This window comes from Mirounga leonina, unplaced genomic scaffold (genome assembly GCF_011800145.1).
Source record: "Mirounga leonina isolate KUSES-001 unplaced genomic scaffold, KU_Mleo_1.0 Mir_114, whole genome shotgun sequence".
Lineage (NCBI taxonomy): Eukaryota > Metazoa > Chordata > Mammalia > Carnivora > Phocidae > Mirounga > Mirounga leonina.
The window spans coordinates 44,973,423-44,993,819 of NW_023270265.1; the positions used below are offsets into that span (position 1 = coordinate 44,973,423).

A 20,397-nucleotide genomic window follows, 5' to 3' on the forward strand; every position below is an offset into this window, starting at 1 on the left:
AAAGAGGAAAAGCTGATCAAATGCATGGAGAGGCTGGAGTTCAGTGAGTGGGGAATGTGCAGTGTTGGTCTCGCTGCCATGACGAAAGCACCACGGTAACGCTAGATAACCTCGGGGGGATGGGGGCAGCGTGCATGGGGTCTCCCTCTCTGTATTAGCTCTGCGGCTTGTCTCCCACTGCGAAGTTATCCCAAGAAAATTTTAAGACCACTTCCTTGGGTCCCATTTCTTGAAGGCCAGTGTTCTGCAAAATGAGGAAGCAGTAATTGCTCACAAATGAATTCCTAACAGATTGTTCCACCTTGTACGTACCCTTTCCACAGCTTAGCAGGGGTTTTGGCAATGATTAATGCCTTAAATAAGGAGAAAACCGAATGAAGGGACGTTCAGACGTTGTGAGGGTGTGTTTCATGTGGGTGACATTTCGGGGGGGCACTTCTGAATCACTTAAATAACAGGCCACGAGGATTACCCTCCTGAGCAGTTCTCCTTTCTTCGGCACACATTTATGGTGCAAACTCACCAGTGGGCATCATGTGACTCAGCCTGAGCTCAGTCTGCTGAATGTTCTGGAATGAGGAGAAAGTCCATGGCGGTGTGTCGGCCTGAGTCCAGGTGGGGTGGCCTGGCATCCAGGACCCTGCAGTCCCGCTCAGTTGTCTTCTCCAGCCCCACATTCTCCACCCCTTGCTGGGCATCACCCATCTATGTTGCTATTCCCCACACGGTCCACGCTATTTTCTACCCCGTGATTTTATTTGTTCTGCAGGATACCTTGCAGCTCACCGTCTCATACAAAGCAGCCTGTACTTCCTATCTCCCACACTCCGGTAATGCTGCCTCTTTGCCATGTTGACTTCACTCATGCTGTTCCATTTACCTGGAACAGTCTTCTTCCCCTTCTCCCTTGCCTTCACCTGGCTAAATCTAGCTGCTATTTTTAAATACACGGACGCCGTCCCATCCAGGAATCTCTCCCTCCCTGACATATACTCTCAACACACACACACACACACACACACACACACCCTCCGACACACACAAAAACACAGACACATATATAGATACATACACTACACACATGGACTGTGTCATCTTATGGTTATCACTCTTATTCTCCCATGGCATCTTAACTCCTGCACCAAATTATCTGTGGATTTTTCTAGGGATCCTGCTATGCTGGGAGTACATGGAGGGCAAGGACCATGTCTTGCTCATTTAGTACCCAGCACAACACCTTGCATTGCTAAGAGCCTACAGAGTGCCTGGCTCATGCTGAACATAAGGGGACAGCCTGGATGCCCCGGTGCGGGGCCAGCTAGGCTCGAGACAGCGTGTGCCCATAAGCCATCTCCAAACATGCTCCCGTGCCAGGTCCCGAGCAGGATTTCTGTTTCCTTATATCTAGTTTATAGGGAGCTACATGCTATGTCAGGAATATTATTACCCACATTACCGTGTATTATTACTTCAAAATGTTTTGCTTTTTTTACACATTGCAATGGAATCCCATCATTTTAATTTGAATTGGGGGAGGCACCCAGCGGAGTTGTGTGGCATGCTTGCTCTGGGCTCTGGGCGCTTGACTTCAGACATGAGTTTCCCTGCTTGGTAGCTGTGTGAATTTTGACAAGTTGTTTTACCTTCTAAGTCTTGGATTTTTAGCTATAAAATAGGTGTGCATAACACTTCTACCATAATGGATTTTGTGAAGGTGAAATGGGTACTATGTGTCCAGCACTTAGCTCAATGCCAGGAATGTGGAACTTGCTCAAAAATATTAGCGCTTCCTCTCCTCCTTCTTACCTTTGCCCTTCTTCCTTCCCTGCGTCTCTCTACCATTAGCTTCATTATCTTCCTTTGTCTTTCCAATTCCTTCTGCACCTAAAAAACTGCCTCCCACATAACTTGCCACCCCATCTCCACCTTCAGCTTCAAATCACAGCTCCTAATGCACGGTTAGTGCAGAAAATGTAGGAACTAGAGAAAAATGAGAGAAGAAGTAAAAACACCCCAAATCTACCACCCAAGATGGCTAATGTTAAAATATGTATTTCTTTCAAGTTACATGTAAGTGATATAATTTAACATACAGTTTTTCTATAATTTATCTTTATATTCTGAACATTTTAACATGCCCCTCACAGGTTTTGGACATTGAGGTTATTTTAGATTTTCTTCTTTTTTAAAAATTTCAGCTTTAGGGGCGCCTGGGTGGCTCAGTCGGCTGGGCATCTGCCTTTGGCTCAGGTCGTGATCTCCAGGTCCTGGGATCGAGCCCTGTGTCAGGCTTCCAGCTCGGCGGGGAGCCTGCTTCTTCCTCCCCTTCTGCCTCTCCCCCTGCTTGTGTTCTCTTTCTCTCTCTCTCAAATGAATAAATAAAATCTAAAATTTCAGCTTAATGAGGTATAATTATCAATAAAATTATAGAATATTTGAAGTGTACCCGTGGTGATTAGATAGAAGTATCCATTGTAAAGAGGTTACCCATCGAGTTAACACATGCATTACCCCACATATTTATCTCTCTCCATTTTATTTTCTTTTTTTTTGGTGAGAACATTTAAGTTCTACTCCCTTAGCAAATTTCAGTTGTTGAATACAGCGTGATCAACTATCGCCATGTTTTACATTAGATTTTCAGACCTTACTCATAGCAGAAAGTTTGTACCCTTTTACCAACCTCTCGCTTTTTCCTGCACCCCTTTCAAGTTCTTTGTGTAATGGGTAGTACTGTGAATGCCCATACATCTTTGTCTACATTGTAAAAATTATGATTATTTCCTTTGGCTATATTCTTTTTTTTAAAAAGATTTTATTTATTTATTTATTTGAGAGAGAGAGCATGAGCGGTGGGGGTGGGGGGATGGGGAGAGGCAGAGGGAGAGGGAAAAGCAGGCTGAGCGGGGAGCCTGAGGCAGGGCTCAATCCCAGAACCCCGGGGATCCTGTCCTGAATCGAAGGCAGACACTTAACCAACTGAGCGACCCAGGCTCTCCTCCTTTGGCTATATTCTTAGAAGTGGAATTACTGAGTCAAACAGTTGATTACTTTTAAGGCTTCTAAAACATATTGATAAATAATTTTTCCAGAAGTGTACCAATTCTTTCCCCTATCAGTAAAAAACAAAAGTGGCAATTTTCTACACTTTGACCAGATCTGAATATTATGGCTCAAAAATCTTGGCTGAATTGCTGTGTGAGAAATAGTATACAGGTATTTAAGTTTGCATTTCTTCGCTTACAGCCAAGGTGAGCATTTTTAAGCCATTTATATTCTCTTTCTTTGAATTGTCTTTATATTAAAAAATATTGTCCAATATTTTTTGAAGGTTCGTGTCTTCCTCATTGATTTATATAAACTCTCTATATAATTTGGTCATGAATACTTTGTCCACCATATTAATGACAGATATTTTCCCAGTTTGTTATTTGCCTTTAATTTTGGATTTTGATTTTTTTTGCTGAACAAATACTTTATATTTTTTATGTAATTAAATTTATTGCTGTTTTCCTTTGTAATTTCCTACTGATTTTAAATTTAGAAATTTCTTACAGAAATCAGATAAATACTTAACTAGTTTCTTATTTTTGTGTGTTTAAATATCTAGTTCTTTAGTTCTGAAAATTATTTGGTGTGAAGTCAATTTCTAAAATAATTTTTTTCTCTCTCTCTATATATATTTTAGAGAGAGAGAGATGCAAGTGGGGGCAGGAAGGGGCAGAGGGAGAGGGAGAGAGAGAATCTTAAGCAGGCTCCATGCCCAGCAAGGAGCCCAATGCATGCCTCATCTCACAACCTTGAGATCAAGTCAAGACTCGGATGCTTGATATGAACCACCCAGGTGCCCCTTTTCTCTATATTTTAATTCATATTGCTTTATTTTGAATATTTTGGAGCTAATGATAATTTTTTTGAATGCCATGAGAAGACACTGTCTTAAACACTTGATGTATTTTTTCCTGGTTTTGTCTTCACAATAACCTTATGAAGCAGTTCCTGTAATCACCCTTTTACAGATAAGGAGACGGAGGCCAAGTGAGGTTAATGACTTGCTCGGGTTTAGAGGACGAATGAACAGCAGAGCTAGAATTTGAACCCGTGGCCCCATCTCCCAAGTTCCTGGGTGTATAAGTCCTGCTCCCACCAACCCCAATTTGCCCTTTCAGAATCTATTCCTTTTCAAGAACTTATTTTTAGCCTGTTAATTTTTCCTAAAGAACTTCAGAACCCCTTTTTTAAAGAACCACTCAATCAAAGAAAAACCTTCAGACGGGAATTATAGTGAACCTGTGAATTGGTTTATAATGACTGACATTTCTGTGTTCAGTCCTTCCATTCAGAAACCTGGTTCATCTCTCTGTTCCTCTGCAGGAGATGGCCACGGAGCTTTGCATGGTGTTTGTTTTTTTATTCTTTTTATTTTTTTAAAGTCGGCTACACGCCCAACGTGGGGCTTGAACTCACAACCCTGCGATCAAGAGTCGGATGCTCTACCAACTGAGCCAGCCAGGCGCCCCTGTACTTTTATTCTTATAAGACCGTTTTGAAGGAGCACTTTATTCATAGTGTCCTTACTTCCTCAGAGCCCATTGTAAGCCCCGTCTTCCCCCCCTGCCTGGCTCACATCTGCCTGTAGTTCCCGGAGTAGAGCCAGGGAACCACGTAGGATCTCCGCTAGACCCCTGGACACCCCTCAACTGAAGCCCTTAGTTCCCTGCCCTCCCCCAGCTGGTTACCTGGTCGTGTCACCTGCTAGAGCCAACTTTCGAAGGGACGAAGGATGGTGGAGGCATCGTGCAGTGTCAGAACTCCCCCTGGCTGAGATGTCCAGCATCCCGTAGGGGCTCGGGTGTTGAAGGAAGTGTATCTCACCTCTCTCTTGAAATCACTGTTACATTTCCTTTACATATGCTGCAACTCAATGATTTTCAATCAGAATCAGAATCACCCGGAATGCTTTTACAACACCCCAGAGCTCCTGATTCATAAGTCTGGGGGAACCCTAAGAATCTGCAGTTTTAACATGTTCTGGGTGCTAACTGATGCTGTTGATTCATGCCCCCCTCCCCGAGAACCATTGTTTTAAAATAACTTTGTTTTTTGTTTTTTGTTTTTTTTTGAGAGAGAGAGAGAGATAGTGTGGGGGAGGAGGGGCAGAGGGAGAGAGAGAGAGAGAGAGAGAGAATCCCAAGCAGACTCCACGCCCAGTGTGGAGCAGGATGTGGGGCTCGATCCCAGGACCCTGAGATCACGACCTGAGCTGAAATCAAGAGTCAGATGCTTAACCGACTGAGCCACCCAGGTGCCCCTAAAATAAATTTTTCTAAAGTGACTGGGACAGATAGTTTGTTGGTTACTCAAAAATGTTGCTTAAAATGGGGAACCATGAACATACATACACATTTTAAGTGTTCCCTGTTAACTGAAGACACATCAATACACTTGGATTCACCAATTTGTTGCTATAGGCTTTTCTCCCGGGAGGGATCTTCTGTGGTTCCGCAACGTCTTTCTTACATAAACCATAACCATTTGGCATATCTGTAATTTCTAGTTTTTGTTTCTCCAAAGGGGAGCGTGAAATGAAAGATACTTGCAAAGTGGTGTGAGCCCCAAAGTTCTGTTGTTATACATCTTTCTGGCACTCTTCACTGTCCCACCTCCCTGGTTTCTTTTTTAGCAACTTGATTTTATTTCCAAAGCATTCAGCCTTATTTTATAGAAAACCATCTTTCTTTTTTTACCCACATTTCTTTGATTTATTTAATATTTAACTGAATCTAATGCCAAGGACAACTGTCATAAGCAAGTTCGGGGCTCATACCTGCCTCTAGTTGATCAAACAAAGAAGTTGGTTGGAATGGAAGTTGCCAGGTAAGCTACAAAACAGCCTATCAGTGCTAGTGATCAGTAGGTTTACAGGGAGGATGGAGGGCATCATTTGACCTGGCAAGGGGGTTAAATAAAGATCAGTGAAGAGAATTTCTTGTTTACTGCCACCTACTGGATGCCTTTCCACTCGAATATTCAAGTACAGCAAATAAAAATACAATGCACCCAGTTCAACTTGATTTGTAAAAACATGTTTTGTTTTATGTGTGTGTGTGTGTGTGTAAGTGTGTCCATGCAAATATATTTGGGACATACTTATACTAAAGAAGTATTCATTGTTTATCTGAAATTCAAATAAAAAGATAATTTTTTGTATAATATGTCCCATACAATATTTGGGATATACTTATATTAAGAAATATCTTTATTTATTTGAAATCCCAATTTAGCTGGGCATCCTGTATTTTATTTGGCAATCCTTTTGCTCCATTTTTTCGTTGACATATGTTTATGCCTTCTTTCAAGTCTAGAGGAAATATCTGCCCCTGTCTGGAATCCTCCTGCTTTTCTTCCAAAGCCAAGAATTGCTCTCCTTTTGAGATTCCCACTCCCCTGCACTCCGTGTTCCTCCCAGGGAAAGACCGGATTACTGGCTACCAAGTCTAGCTGCTGAGTCGCCTCTGAGCTCCAGAGGACTGAGCTTTGCCCTCTCTGATGGATTCCTCCCTCCTCCCTGACTCTCAGTGCAGTGCCCCAGGGCAGTCAGAGATTAGTCCATACTTGCTGAGTGAAATATTTAATGAATGAGGCCCAGCTAAACCTCCAAAGTAAAGTCTGATGCAGCCCCCTCCCCTGTTTGAATTAGCAAGGAGGTCAGATCTAATGCTTGTTTTCAGAAGAGCTCTCATTTGGCCCTTTTTCTTTGTCTTTCTCAGCAAGTTCAGTGTCAGCCACCAAAGGAACCACTTTTGAGGAGACACATACACCAACTGGTAACTCTAAACTCTGGGACTGGATGGTTGTGGGACCCATCCCCACCCGCAAGGACTCAGGAGGGACTGCTGCAGAGAATCTTACTGGGTTTTAGATGTAGGACAAGGAAGGACCTCTTCTGATGGGGTCCACCTGGGCACTCAGCCCCTTCCTCGCAAGTTTCCACACTGACCAGAAGACAGGCCCTGAGTCTCCGTGTCAGCCTGTGCCCAGCCACACCTCTTTCCTAAGATCTCTGTCCCCCAGGGTATCCCCCCGGGGGCTGCAGCTACTCAGCAGGGAAGCAGAGGCAGGTGGGGACAGGATCATCTAACTAAGGCTCTCTGGATATAATCAGTTACTATTCCTCTTCTTTTCTAGGATTTTTATCACATGTTGCGAAAACAGTGGAAACCTCTACGGCCGTCGATGCTTTAAGCGGTAACTTCTTCTGCCATTTCTTGATCTTATTATAGTCCTGTGTGTGCATGAGTGTGTTTGCTTGTGCAAGAGTGCAAACCTTATGATTTGGGCCACATTGTTCAAATGTTAAATAGGTATATACTGAAACGCAGAACTGTGAAATGGTTTAGCGCAACTGCCTGAGTACAAAGTCCTGCCCCTTATCACTTATCAGTCGGTTGGTCTTGGGTCACCTTCCTGAGCCTTGGTTTTCCCACGGGTTATTTTGAGGATTAACTAGGATGATACATGGAAAGCTCTTGAATAGGATCTGAGGAAGTCACAGTTTGGTAAGGGCCCAGGACAGATTGTCCTGGATGACGTGCGTTGCTCAGGAAATGAATCCTACTTATGGCCATGGGGAAGACACCAGCGTCATATGCTGGGGGGGGGCGGGGGTTGGCTCCAGGAGATAATGCGTATTACATGGCTCAGGGCAGAGTAATAATAGCCATGTCCCCCATTCTACAAACTGATTTCTCCATCAGGAAAATGGAAATTATAGTAGTACCTTGGCCAACTTATTTTACCTCTAAGTGCTTCAGTTTACTTCTCTGTAAGAGGAGGGAACCCTACCGTTATGAGTTGCCATGAGGACCAAAGGGGACAATGTGGGTGAAGCACTTAAGACAGTGAGTATTGGAAATTGTATGATCATGGTCATCACATGATTCTTATTGCTGCAATAGCTAACACCTGTTGTTATGTTGAAAACGCACCAGTCAGTCTGATACACATTTGATCTACATTTCTCATTTAATTTTCCCAATAGCCCTTACTGACCCAGGGTCAGTAAGTCTCAGTAAATGACCACATCTGTCATTTTATGGGAAAGGAAAGGCATTTTCATCTCCTATTGCCTTTGTCAACACAAAGTCACTTGACTGTTTTTTGTACCAAATTGTTGCCAATCCATGCTTTTAGTGATTTCAGTTAGTTGAGAACTGGGAAGTCAAAGCTCTCAATCTCAACTCCTCATGCCCATTCAACTCCTCATGCCCATTCCTACAAACTGGCTAGGCTAAATTTTCTCAAAGAAATAAGAAAAGTAATGGGTCCCCATTTGTACCAAATTAGGTACAAGCCTAATTTGCTTTTCTACAGTGCTGAAATGTCAATTTCTATTGTAATGAAATAAAGGCATATCTGCAGCAGTAAATACACAGAAACAAATGCACCAGTAATTAAAGAGTATTTCATTGAATTTATTCTTAAGATATAATAAGCCACTTTTTTAATCACCATGTTTCTTGGGACTAGTTTAGCATTTTGTTTTCCACATACCAGAGACTCAAGAAATCTTTATCAATTTGAATTAAGTTTCAAAGACAGATTACAGATCTGTTGATGTTGATCCACATGCTATTGTTGTATCTCTACTTTAATGTCAACCAGAAAAAAAGCAATGGTTCAAAGGTGGATTTCTTGGTGAGGATCCCTGTGGATGAAACACACATGTGTCTGATTTTTCTTTTATTCTTTCATAGCTTCCCAATCAGATCCTGTCACAACAACTGGTGAATACTTTAAAAACAATATCCTGAATTTGATTTAAAATCTATTTATTATCCTATGCAGTTATTTATATCTTAAGCATAAACACTGCCTTTAGTGAATGGTATGAAGTCTGCACAAAAACATGATTTGTGTCCTTTATATAAATACAAAGGCAGTAGAAACTTCTTTCAATTATAGAATAAATGGACCTTGTAGTTACCTTGTTATGTTCTTCTTCAATTGTATTTTGCCTTTGCCTCAAACTTCCATGTACATCAGAATCAATGAGGGTATTTTTTTGAATGCAGGTCCTTGGGATTTATCTTCCTCTCCTTCAGAGACCCTGATTTGGAGGGTCTGGGTTGAGGCCCAGGAATCTGAATTTTTATATAACTGAAAATATGGACCACACTTTGAGCAACCATGCTGCATGGCCCAGTACTGAATCAAGTTTTTTGTGTTTATAATGTAATTATGGAATCACAACTTTGCTAAGAATTTCCAAAGAAAGTGACAGAGATATGTATATATTTTTTAAGTGCTCTTTGTACTTATTTTTTCTTAACGTCTATATTTTGCTTAATGTCAAGTGAATTTAGGTTTGTAGCATTTTCCCAAATGGTTCATGGCTACATCATAAGTCTGACTTGTAGATATAAAGACTTTTCCATGAGTACATTGCTAACACTGAACTTTTGCACACCTTGCAAAATGGCCTCAATGTCCTTGCTACCTCATTTGACAAGAACCAGCCCTACCAGGACTCTCTCTGTATTGTTTCAGGGGAATGTGTTCCCTGCTTTCAGGGACTTATGGTCTAATGGCAAGATAGACAGTAATCAACTAATATATAGTTACAATTACAGCTGTGGTAAGTGCTGGAGAAAGGAGGTACATGGCGTGAAAGATGTGACCAAGATATGAGAAAGAGAGTAGCCCCACGAAAGACATAGGTGAACTGAGGTCTAGAGCTGGTGTGGGAATTAGGCAGACAGAGCAAAGAGGAAGAGTGTTTTTCTGTTCTTCACTGGCACTGCTGTCAGGAATGGAACTGATAGAGACTCACGTTGACTCTAGCTACCCTGCCCCAGCCTTCAGATACTCCCCTCCTCCATGCTTAGCTATGCTAATACTTTATCTAGCCAGGGTAGTGCCCTGATGGGAGGTTATCTCTAGGTCCTATTTTCCAAACTGTGGCCTTGACACATTTTTCAAAGCTCTAGGGAAAAAAGAAAGACTTCTGATTAATGGAGTTTTTGAAGTGTTGCCTGCCCTTGGTGGTAGAATGTCATTTGTCTTTTGGGGCAAATGAGTGAAGAGCTACAGCTGGACCTCGTTCTTGTTTGCCTTCTAAATTCTTGTCTAAATCTAGATGGAGTTGGTGGAGGCAAATCCAGAGATGTGTCCATGAACAAACCTCTGGGAAGCTCATCATTTGGTCATATCTTGAACTGATACATTAAACAATGAGCAATCTAGCACGATCTCTGCTTTGTGGCATCCTATGCCTCCGTACCAACACCTTAGGATGGCCATTTGCTTGGCAACAGTGAGACTCCGTGAAGAGGACTCATATAGGGCTCCCATCCACAACATCCTTAACTCCACTGAGACAAATGCAGACTATATGGCAGAGAAGATGGTACCTGAAAGGATGAAATAATCTGGGTGCTTGTGACAGATATAAGATGAAAGTCCTAAAGATGAAAACCACAATAATCAAAAGCATTCTTATCCTGGAGTCATGTTGTGTGCACAAAAACAATGTTGAATCTCAGTCAAAGCTACTGGGTGACTTCATATTGAAAACCCATTTTGGTGGGTTTATGGAAGGTCAGTTGGCACGGACCACTTTCCTTGCAAGAACCACAAGGAAAGGGTTGGTGGCAGGCAGTGACTATGACAAAAGGCAGAGCAGGATGATAGCTGAGAACACTGACAGTAGAGGAGGAGGCCGCATGTCCTTGGATGTACTTGTTCAATGTCTGTGCCTCAGTGTCCTTGTCTATAAGTGGGGATGACTGGGTTAGGGTAAAGATGAACTGAGATAGTGCATGTAAATAGTAAAACATGGTATTGTCATCAACCATGAAAATGTAATCATTTTTATTAAATGTTCGTTTAAGGTCCAGGGCACTTTCCAGAGTGCCATTGGAGTCACCACACAATCTCCTTAGGCTTCTCTTCTAGAATAACTGGAGTGGCCTACCCAGTAGATATGGCTAGTTTGATGATGCCTTGTTTGGTTTAATACTCAAGCTCTTCTTCAATTTTCTCCCCACTAAAGCAATAATGTATACAATGTGCAAAGGTACACAATAGATACTCTGGGAGACTTGGGGCAATGGCTTTAGCCCAGATGGGAGGGGACCAGCTCCCTTGGAAAGTGACCAGGTCTTTGGGGAAATATCTTGCGAGATCTTTTTGTGGCTTTTCCTTGGTTGAACCATTCTGATGTCTCAACTGTCTTGAGACATCATTCCCAAAATGACAGCTGACATCATCTACAACTATGTGGTTGATTGATGGAATTTGAAAGCCAGTTGGTCCCAATAAATTTGTGAAAAGAGTCTGTTCAAACTGTGTGGACACAGCACAACCAGAGATAACTCCAACGTTCTGTTTGGGGGTTTTATGCCTGAGTATTGTTGGGACTTTGGAGCTCAGAGCTTCTGGGTTAGATGTAGATTCTGACATCGACCACCATGTGACTAAGCAAGATACCTGGAACCAGACAATGGGAATTGTGTGGTGTCATTGGTACTGTGTTTAAATGTCCAAGTTTTGAATGAAGGACTCTCTCAGGCAAGTCTGTCAGCGTGTGCTTGAGTGTGGGAGCAGGGATAGTATGTCAGAAATGAGGTGGGGATGTTCTGGTGCACACATTTCCTAGGTTTGTGGCCTGTGTTGAAAGAATGCTCTAGCTGCCTATTTCTGTTTCAAATTGCTTCTCCATCCTCAGGACTGTGCAGCCCATGGCTTCACCTGCCTTCTTACTGGGCCATCAAGAACATAAAGCAGGGCAGCTGGAGAAGTCCATTGTGGACCCCACATTCAAGGTTGAGACAAATGGTGTAGTTCTCTGGCATCAAGGCCTCTCACTGGCCTGTTGGTTTTGCTAGAGAGATTCCAATCTCTGAACCTCTGACTGCTGTTCCCGGCAGCACTCACATTTACAAGGAATCTGAGAAGTTTATCGAATGCCTTAACTTTCTTTATACCAAGAAGTAAGAAAAACGGGATCATGAAAGCAACCACATTGGAATTTTTAATAAGAATTTAAACATAGCAGATCTCCTTTTATCAAGTAGATTTTGGTATATAAGCATTAGAAAAAATAAAAGTGAACCATCATATGTCCTTTTAGCAAAATGAGATGGTCTGAATTCTTGCTGCAAAATATCACCAGTGAAATCCTTTCCATTGAAGTCGGGTGAGAGCACTATATTTTATTTATTTTTTTAGAGAGGGTGGAGAGAAAAAGAGAGAGAGAGGAGGGGCAGAGGGAGAGGGAGAGAGAGAATCTTAAGCGGGCTCCATGCCCACCTTGGAGCCTGATGTGGGGCTCAGTCTCACGACCCTGAGATGATGACCTGAGCTGAAATCAAGAGTCCGATGCTTAATCAACTAAGCCACCCAGACACCCCGAGAGCACTATATTTTATTTTTGTACTTAGAATTATATTACTGACTCCTTGATTTTTGAATTTGAGGAAATTCATCTAGTATATCATCATTTGAAGGCCCAGAGTCTAAGATTTCAATTGTACAAGTAATTTCACCATTATTGTTAGCATCTAGGGGCTACAATCTATCTCTTTACATTCCTCTTCTGATTCATCTAGTTATTGTGAAACATCTTCAATGTCAATTTTCTTCTCTTTGTCATTGGTAATAGACAATGAAAACTTCTAAATTTTTAACTACATTCAGTGAAAGCTAAAAGCATCTTACAAAGACAGTGTCTCCAGTCTTTTTAAAAAATACCTTCTTGAAAGGTAATGCAGTATTGGGGGCACTGAAGAATGATGACCTATCTTACCACTTCATCTTTCTTCTAGATAATGCCACCATTCTCTCATTGTCTTATTATATAACTCTTTTTTATGATAGTTAATAATTAACAAGTAATGATGAACCAATTCCTTGAATGATGAAATAGCAAAATGTTTCAAGCTATAGGAAAAAATGAGATCACAGAGAGCCCGTAATGTATTTTGGATTTATAAAATGATCCAATGAGGGTGCCTGGGTGGCTCAATTGGTTAAGCGACTGCCTTCGGCTCAGGTCATGATCCTGGAGTCCCGGGATCGAGTCCCGCATCGGGCTCCCTGCTCGGCAGGGAGCCTGCTTCTCCCTCTGACCCTCCTCCCTCTCATGCTGTCTCTCATTCTCGCTCTCAAATAAATAAAATCTTAAAAAAAAAAAAAAGATCCAATGAATCCATATAGTGACTATAAGATAGAATGACTTTTATTCTATTTTCTTTTCACAAATAAATATTCCTTTTGTTCTTTGGAAGACCTCTTAAAACATGTAAAAGTCATGAAATATCAATCCTCACAAATAGAGTAAAGCCTGCTGAAAAAAGAAACTCAAGAACTAAAATTGAGTCTGATGGACCTTGAAGGTGTCCTAAGGGTTAACTTGAAGTGGAGGGGCTTAGAGAGCTTTAGAGTGGCCTCAATGATAAAGACCCAGGGTCCTCTAGATGTTGGTTTTGTTCAAAATAGATTAAAAATTTCTCAGGGTATGGATCAGAAGGCACTATTCCAAGTGCTAACTCCACTCAAATTTCAAACTGGAGGGACCATTCAACTGGCATCCAGAATCCTTGACAGCTAGTCAGAACTGCCTTCTCTTTTCCAGGCCTTCTGAGCACAGATTACATCCTGTAACTATAAACTGTAAGCGTTATGGGGCAGGGTGAAGAAACATGTACTTTATTACATCTAAAATTATTCAACACCCCACATCCAATCCACCTGAAATCTATTGCAAAATCCAGAACACTTTGCAAGAATGCTGGAGGCACACAGACCCAAGAGTTAGCCACAGTGCCCGCTGGCATGATCGTAAGGTGATGCTCAAGCCAATTTCTGTGACTGTAGATCATTTACAAACGGTGGAACCTCCATTCCAAGATGAATTTGGTTTCTTCCTAGGTCTGGGGAGTTCCCCGACTACAGACTATGGTAAGACCTTTTTTATTTACTTGTCTTCCTGGAGTTTTGCTTACTGGCTGGGCCAGCCAGTTGTTCTGCTGCTGTTGGCTTGTTGAGGCTGAGTACAGCCTGCCTTTTAGAAAGCAGGGATGGGAAGAAAGGGGTCAGGGGATGCTGAGACCTTAGGCATGTATCAGATGCACACTCAGCCAGTCTCATCTGTCATTCTCCTTCCTTCTTCTCTCTGCCTCTCAGTCCTTTGTTGCATGGGATTAGCTTCAGCTTGGTGTCAGGAGAGATGGGTGACAAAAAGCCAGTGCCTCTTCTTACCGCTAGTGACAGTTATCTTGAAGATAGCTAACATCCCACGAGCACTTGTTATGTACCCTGGACAAAATTATTTTCATATACCAAATGAGTTAATGTATAAAAAAATCATTTAAAATACTGCTTGGTGCATAATAAGTGCTCAACTAATGTACATAATATGCGCTATTATCATGAAATCTTTCCAACATTTTGAGGTAAGTGATATTATTACCCCCAAGTTGCAGATGGGGAAACTGTGGTATAGTTAGGTCACTTGTCAACAGTTATATGTCCCAGGTCACATGGTGGCTAAGTGTCTGGGCAGAAATTTGAACCAAGAACAGGCACCTTTGCCTCTGTCCACTATTCCTACTAAATCTATCCATCTCTCCCCAACCTCTGAGTGAATGCACACACTCTGCACTGAATTTGATATGTCAGAGTCCTTGATGTGCTCACTTAGGACAGCGGACCCTGCCATGGAGTTCTTGGCTCTGTTGAGGCCAATCCCTGCCCTTTCAGAGCATGCTCTGAGAGTCCAGAAGTGGCCTGGGAGGGGCTCTAGTGGAGCTTTCTGGTGATTGACACCCAGCAAAGGGCAGGCTGAGGCAGGGAGACTGAGAGCTCTTCTGCAGGGGCATTCACAGGAGTGACCAAAGAGGGCAGCAGGAAGGGCTGTGGAGGTCCTTGGGAACACCCTAGAAACAGCCCAATTGGCTTTTCCTCACTCTTTTCTTGAACTCTTCCCTTACAACAACAACAGAAACCACCTGCCCCCTGATCTTACATCCTATTCCAACCTCTCTGGTCACTGCCTGACCACAGATTTCTCATAAACTCAAACTAACCACTGAAAAGCCATACCTAGGACTCAGGTCCTGCTATCATGATGTTGGCTGGATCTCTCGGGAGCTGCTCCCTGTTTTCTTTGCAAAATCAGTGCAGGTGGTTTAGCAGGATCATGTCAGGCTGGAACATATTGCTCATTATGGTGGCATTCAGGCTTTGTCAGCCCTCACAAGAGGCTTGAAAGGTGAGTTGAAGGCCACTCTTGGATGAATACCACCTGAGACTTGACCCTGATGGCAGTGGAGAGTACATTGAGGCCTTTTGAGCAGGGAAGTGAGTTGAATATATCCACATTTTGTAAAGATAAAACTTGGGACATTCTAGGGGAGACAGATAAATCCTGTCAGCATAGGAGTGGGCACAGAGTAACCATTCCATACATGCTTGTTGAATCTATCAATGTAGATGGATTAGAGAGGGAAGGGTCAGGGCAGGGAGATCCACGGGCAGGCCCCTGGAGTAGGCCAGATTCAAGAGAAGGAAAGTCTAACCTAGCAAAATGGCGGTGAGAATAAAAGGAAAGACAACCTTGTTGATAAGTTGGATATAAGAGGTACAGAAGGGGAGGAATCAAATATAACAACCAGATTTCCAACACAGTTCTTGTGGAGCATGGCTTGATTCAAGTGGAAGAAAGAGACTGTTGGGTTTGGGATGGTGGGATGGATATCCAGGAGGCCACTGAAAATGTTGGTCTAGAGCCTGGCTGGGTTTGTAAGGGCTGATCAGCACTGGAGACGTGCTTTAGGATTCCAGGCAAGCTACTTGCCCTCTCTGAGCCTCCATTTATCTGAAAAGGGACCTGCCCTCTAACATCAAATAAGACATGACCTAGAGCAAAGCATGTAAGACGCAAAGCACTATGCCCATGCAAAGTGATGTAGAGGTCTAGGAGACCTAGGGTCTTCCTCCTAGAAAGCTCTCAGAGTACATGAGGTCTTTCAGGGGGAAGACAGCATGAGAAGAGAGCTAAGACAGTGCTTGGTAAAGCAGCGAAACATAAGGTGTGGGAGAGGACAAAACAGGTGAAGGAGATGGGCAGTGGTTAGAGGAAGGAGGAGAACAGGGGTGCTGGTGAGTAAAAGCCAGGGAGGCAGAGAGAGTGGACGAGGGCTTTCCACTGTGTCAATGCAGGTTTGCCTCTGAGGCTGGTGAATGGAAGTGACCGGTGTCAGGGTCGTGTGGAGGTCCTGTACCAAGGCTACTGGGGCACTGTGTGTGACGATGACTGGGACACCCAGGATGCAGATGTTGTCTGTCGGCAGCTTGGGCGTGGCCTTGCAGTGTCGGCACCAGGAGGGGCCCACTTTGGTCAGGGCTCAGGGAACATTCTCTTGGGCTTTGTATACTGCTCAGGATGGGAGCCCTACCTGTCGAGCTGCTCCCACAGCGGGTGGTACAACCACGAATGTGGCCACAGGGAAGATGCCGGAGTTGTGTGCTCAGGTAGAGATGACCTCACCTCACCTGTGCCACTCGGACGAGAGGGGCTCCTGCTGACCTCTACATCACTTTGCATGGGCATAGTGCTTTGCATCTTACATGCTTTGCTCTAGGTCATGTCTTATTTGATGTTAGAGGGCAGGTCCCTTTTCAGATAAATGGAGGCTCAGAGAGGGCAAGTAGCTTGCCTGGAATCCTAAAGCTGGGAAGTGGTGGAGGTGGGTTTCAATCTCAGCCTCCTCCAGAGTTTGCCAATGTAATCACCCAGTGGTATTGTTCTGATGATCCCTGCCCTGGGGTGACAAAATACCTTCCTATGTGGCATTTTCTCCTCCTTTTATAGTCAGGAGAGAAGGATCAGAGACTTCTGGTCCTTAAAACTTAAATATATACCAAAATCAAGCAGAGAAGTATCGGTATGTTCTCTTTATTGGGGATTAAATGACCAGCTAAAGATATTTACACCCGCAGTGGAAGAGAGAAATTCTCCCTGACTCAACCTAGCAAAACCCAATGCTGAGTTTCTCCTTTGTTTAGAGAGGGCTGGTAGGTGTTCAAGTACCAAGACTTCTTTTAATCCACAAAGAAACTCTGAGGATAACAATCATTGTGTCCCCCAAAGGGGGTTTCCTGGCTAAATTGTCCTTCTTTAGAGTAACCTCTGGCATTTGTTATGTGGATTGGTTTGTGCACATGCCACCATGCATGGGATGTGACCCTGATAATCCAACTATCACATGAGAATGGCTTCCCATAGAGAGTATGGCTCTCCAAGCAATCACTTTGGAGTGGGTTTATTTTAGCATTTGGGGATGCATCTTTGAAAACTGCCTTTCTTCTTAGTTGGGGCCACCTTCTAAGGAATATCTCAGCAATGGCAGGTATTTGTCATTTGAGGGTGTGGGTAAGCTACAGAAATAGGTAGTTGGTATTTGAAATGTGATCTTGTTGATCAGGTGGGGCTGTTAATCAATGGAGTGATTTTTTGGTTGGAGGCTGAGGAAGCAGAGGGGTGGGAGGTTGATGGCAGGAGCAAAGAACATCTCTGATGTCATTTCAGTATTGAATAAGGGCTGGCAAAATGACAGAGAGATGAATTCTGTCTTGTAAGTAAGAAACACAACCTTTTAGCAGTAGGTAGGGTTTCCAGGTCTCTGCATCCAGCCCTTGTTTCAGAGCTGAGGAAGCAGAAGGCTGGCTCTTCTCAAATGAGGGACAACATTGAGTGACCTCTTTTTTTCTCCCCTCTGTAGCTTCTTCGTCTCCCACAGAGGCATCCCTGGCAACAATTGAGGCAGAAGGTAACATTTTTTATGTGGGATCCTTATGGGCTCATTACCTGCACCCATAAGGTCATCTCTGATCCAGAAGAGGTGCAAAAGGTATAAGAGATAGGGGTGCTCAGTTCCCAAGAGGGAACCTCTGAATAAGGCCTCAGGCCTAAATGGGTAAACCTTCCATGGACCATGTCCCTGAGTTTGGGGAGGGATCAACCTGCACAGGTACTTCCAAGGAGTTCCAAGGTGGATCTTGGTGTCCAGTCTCCAGGGGGGTCCTGTTGCTCATGCTCAGTGCCTACCCTTGTGGTCCTCACCACTGCATGCTGATGCCTGGCCAGGCTGGGGTGCCGGGTCTCTGGCTGCAGGGCCTGGAAAGGCAGGAGCAAACCTGATGGGGCAGCATACTTGCCTGCCTTTGCCCTTTCCTGAGCCCATATCAGGCCACCTTGGTTTCTTCTCAATACGAGGAGCCATGGTCCTTCAGCTTATGGACATCAGAGGTCCCATGTACCTCCCCTGGGGCCATCTCCAATGAGAGAGCTAGGAGGTAGTCAATAGAGCTTGAGTTTTTGGCAACCTGAGCTTTGGGAAGGAAAGTCACTGCCTATATCCCATGGGAAACTTTGACCCTAGGACAAGAGAAGGATAACCTCCCCATGAAGGCCCCTGACCAGAAGTCAGCATGGATCAGTTGGGAATCTTAATGGTACACATGTAACGCATTTCCGTTCCTCAGATGTTATGATTTCCTGTCCCTAAAGCCCATGGGGTGAGGTTTGACTTTACCACTTTCTCTTCCACAGATGTCACTAGAGCTGAGGTTGAGACTGACTTTATTATAATTTAGCCATAGATATGGCTAGTTCTGTCAAAGAACCTGACAAGTTCTTTGGTACAACTAGTCCATCCAGGGTGTAAGCGAAGGGCTCAGGGGCTGGCTATCTGACTATGACACAGGACTGCAGATAGGACTTACCTAGAGCTACTCTTGTCAGAACCTCGACTGTGGGGTAGAGGTGGGGGTCACATTTCCTCTAGATCAAAAAAGACCTCATGTAGAAACCCAATAGGGATTTCAGAAATGCAATGAATGCTCTGGTGGCAGTGGACTAAGAGGAGCTCTCTGGTCTTCTTTCTTAAAGCCCCAGCACCCAGTAGGCTCTTGCTGGGGACTGGGGCAAGCACCACAGTTTCTTGAAGCAATTTGAAAATCATAGGTTTAAAGCTACAATCTTACTTAATGGGTAAACATAGAAACATTATCACTAAAGTAAAAAGGCAAGAATGGCCTTCAGGCTGCTGTCATTTAACAGTATACTAGAGATACTAACCAATACAATTAAACAAGAGAAATCAATTGGAAGCATAAGGATTAGAAAAGTTATTTTTGCATCTATCCGTGGAGCTCTGCATAAGTCACATGTGGGATGGTCAGAATCAAGGTCAGTAGGTTGATAAAGAGATATTTCCCCCAAAATAGCCTTGTAGAATGAAAGAAGTTGAAGCTAGACAGGTTTGTTCCCTTTTCCAAAGTCACATAGCAAGATAAAATCCAGGTCAGAAAACATATTCTTAGCGGATTCTAATTTAATTTGAGTCTTTGATTCTCCTCAGAGAGGACTTAACTATACATTTTCTGTTTTTTTCCCCTCCTTCTACAATCTGTCTATGCAGACAGCACTACAGAGAATATGATGGCTACTAGTGCAATAGGTAATGAATAATTTTATTTGATTCTCTCTCCGTAGATAATGATGGAACTGTATACATGGCTTTCACACTTATTCAGGAAGACTTCTAGGGGTTGGGGTTAGAGGGTGTTGTATGCAGATAGAAAAAAGGAAGATCCCATGTGGCCCTGACAAAAACAGTTTCCAAACACTGTCTTCCATGATGTGTAACTCTGGTCTCTGCATTTGTTGACATATCCAGCCATCACCTGGATCCCCACCTCTGCAATTTCAACATAACTGATAAATAAATATTTCATTCCAACCTCAAAGGATCATTCTCAGTTTCTAGATAAAGTTTGGGTTTGGAAGGGACAGGTGTCTTTCCTTATCTTAGTCCCTGTGTGTGTGTGTGTGTACAGTTAGGGGATAGAGAGAGAACTCTCTGAATATCAGATCCTGGGTGTGATCTTAGAGGGTGGCCTGCTGACTCCATTGGGATCCTGGGCTTATGTTCAGGAAAGGTCCTCACCCAGGTGCTCAGTGTAAGCCCTGGAGGCCTCTCAAGGGCTGGGACCAGGCTTCTCCTGTGGATCCCAGCCCCGTGGGGTATAGCCCTAAGAAGAGGATGGACATGTGGGGTACTGTACCTTGCATGCCGAGGTGCACCATGTCCTGGATTTTGGCAGACCCAACTCAAATTGCCACAGAAGCCAATAATTTCCCAAAGAAGGCAAGGGTCTTGGCATGCTCCAGTAGATTTAGAGCTCCGTACTGGGTGTGCCCAGTGTGGATTAGGCCTGTCTACCACGTCACCTCCATCTAGCTATGCGGTGTTTCTTTCCACTGGAGCATCCTTAGCCTTGGGCCGATTGGGATGTCTCTGCCCCTTCACCTGTGGTGAAGATTAACCT

The 20,397-nt window shown here is 43.5% G+C and overlaps 1 protein-coding gene and 1 non-coding gene across 2 annotated transcripts in view; one reads left to right on the top strand and one right to left on the bottom strand.

The window, feature by feature from the left end:
* Nucleotides 1–20,397, top strand: part of DMBT1 (deleted in malignant brain tumors 1) — a 115,518-nt gene that overhangs the window by 35,080 nt on the left and 60,041 nt on the right. The window lies entirely within an intron of this gene.
* TRNAK-CUU lies at nt 4,443–4,515 on the bottom strand. Its single transcript has one exon. It is a non-coding gene; the product is annotated as a tRNA-Lys (tRNA).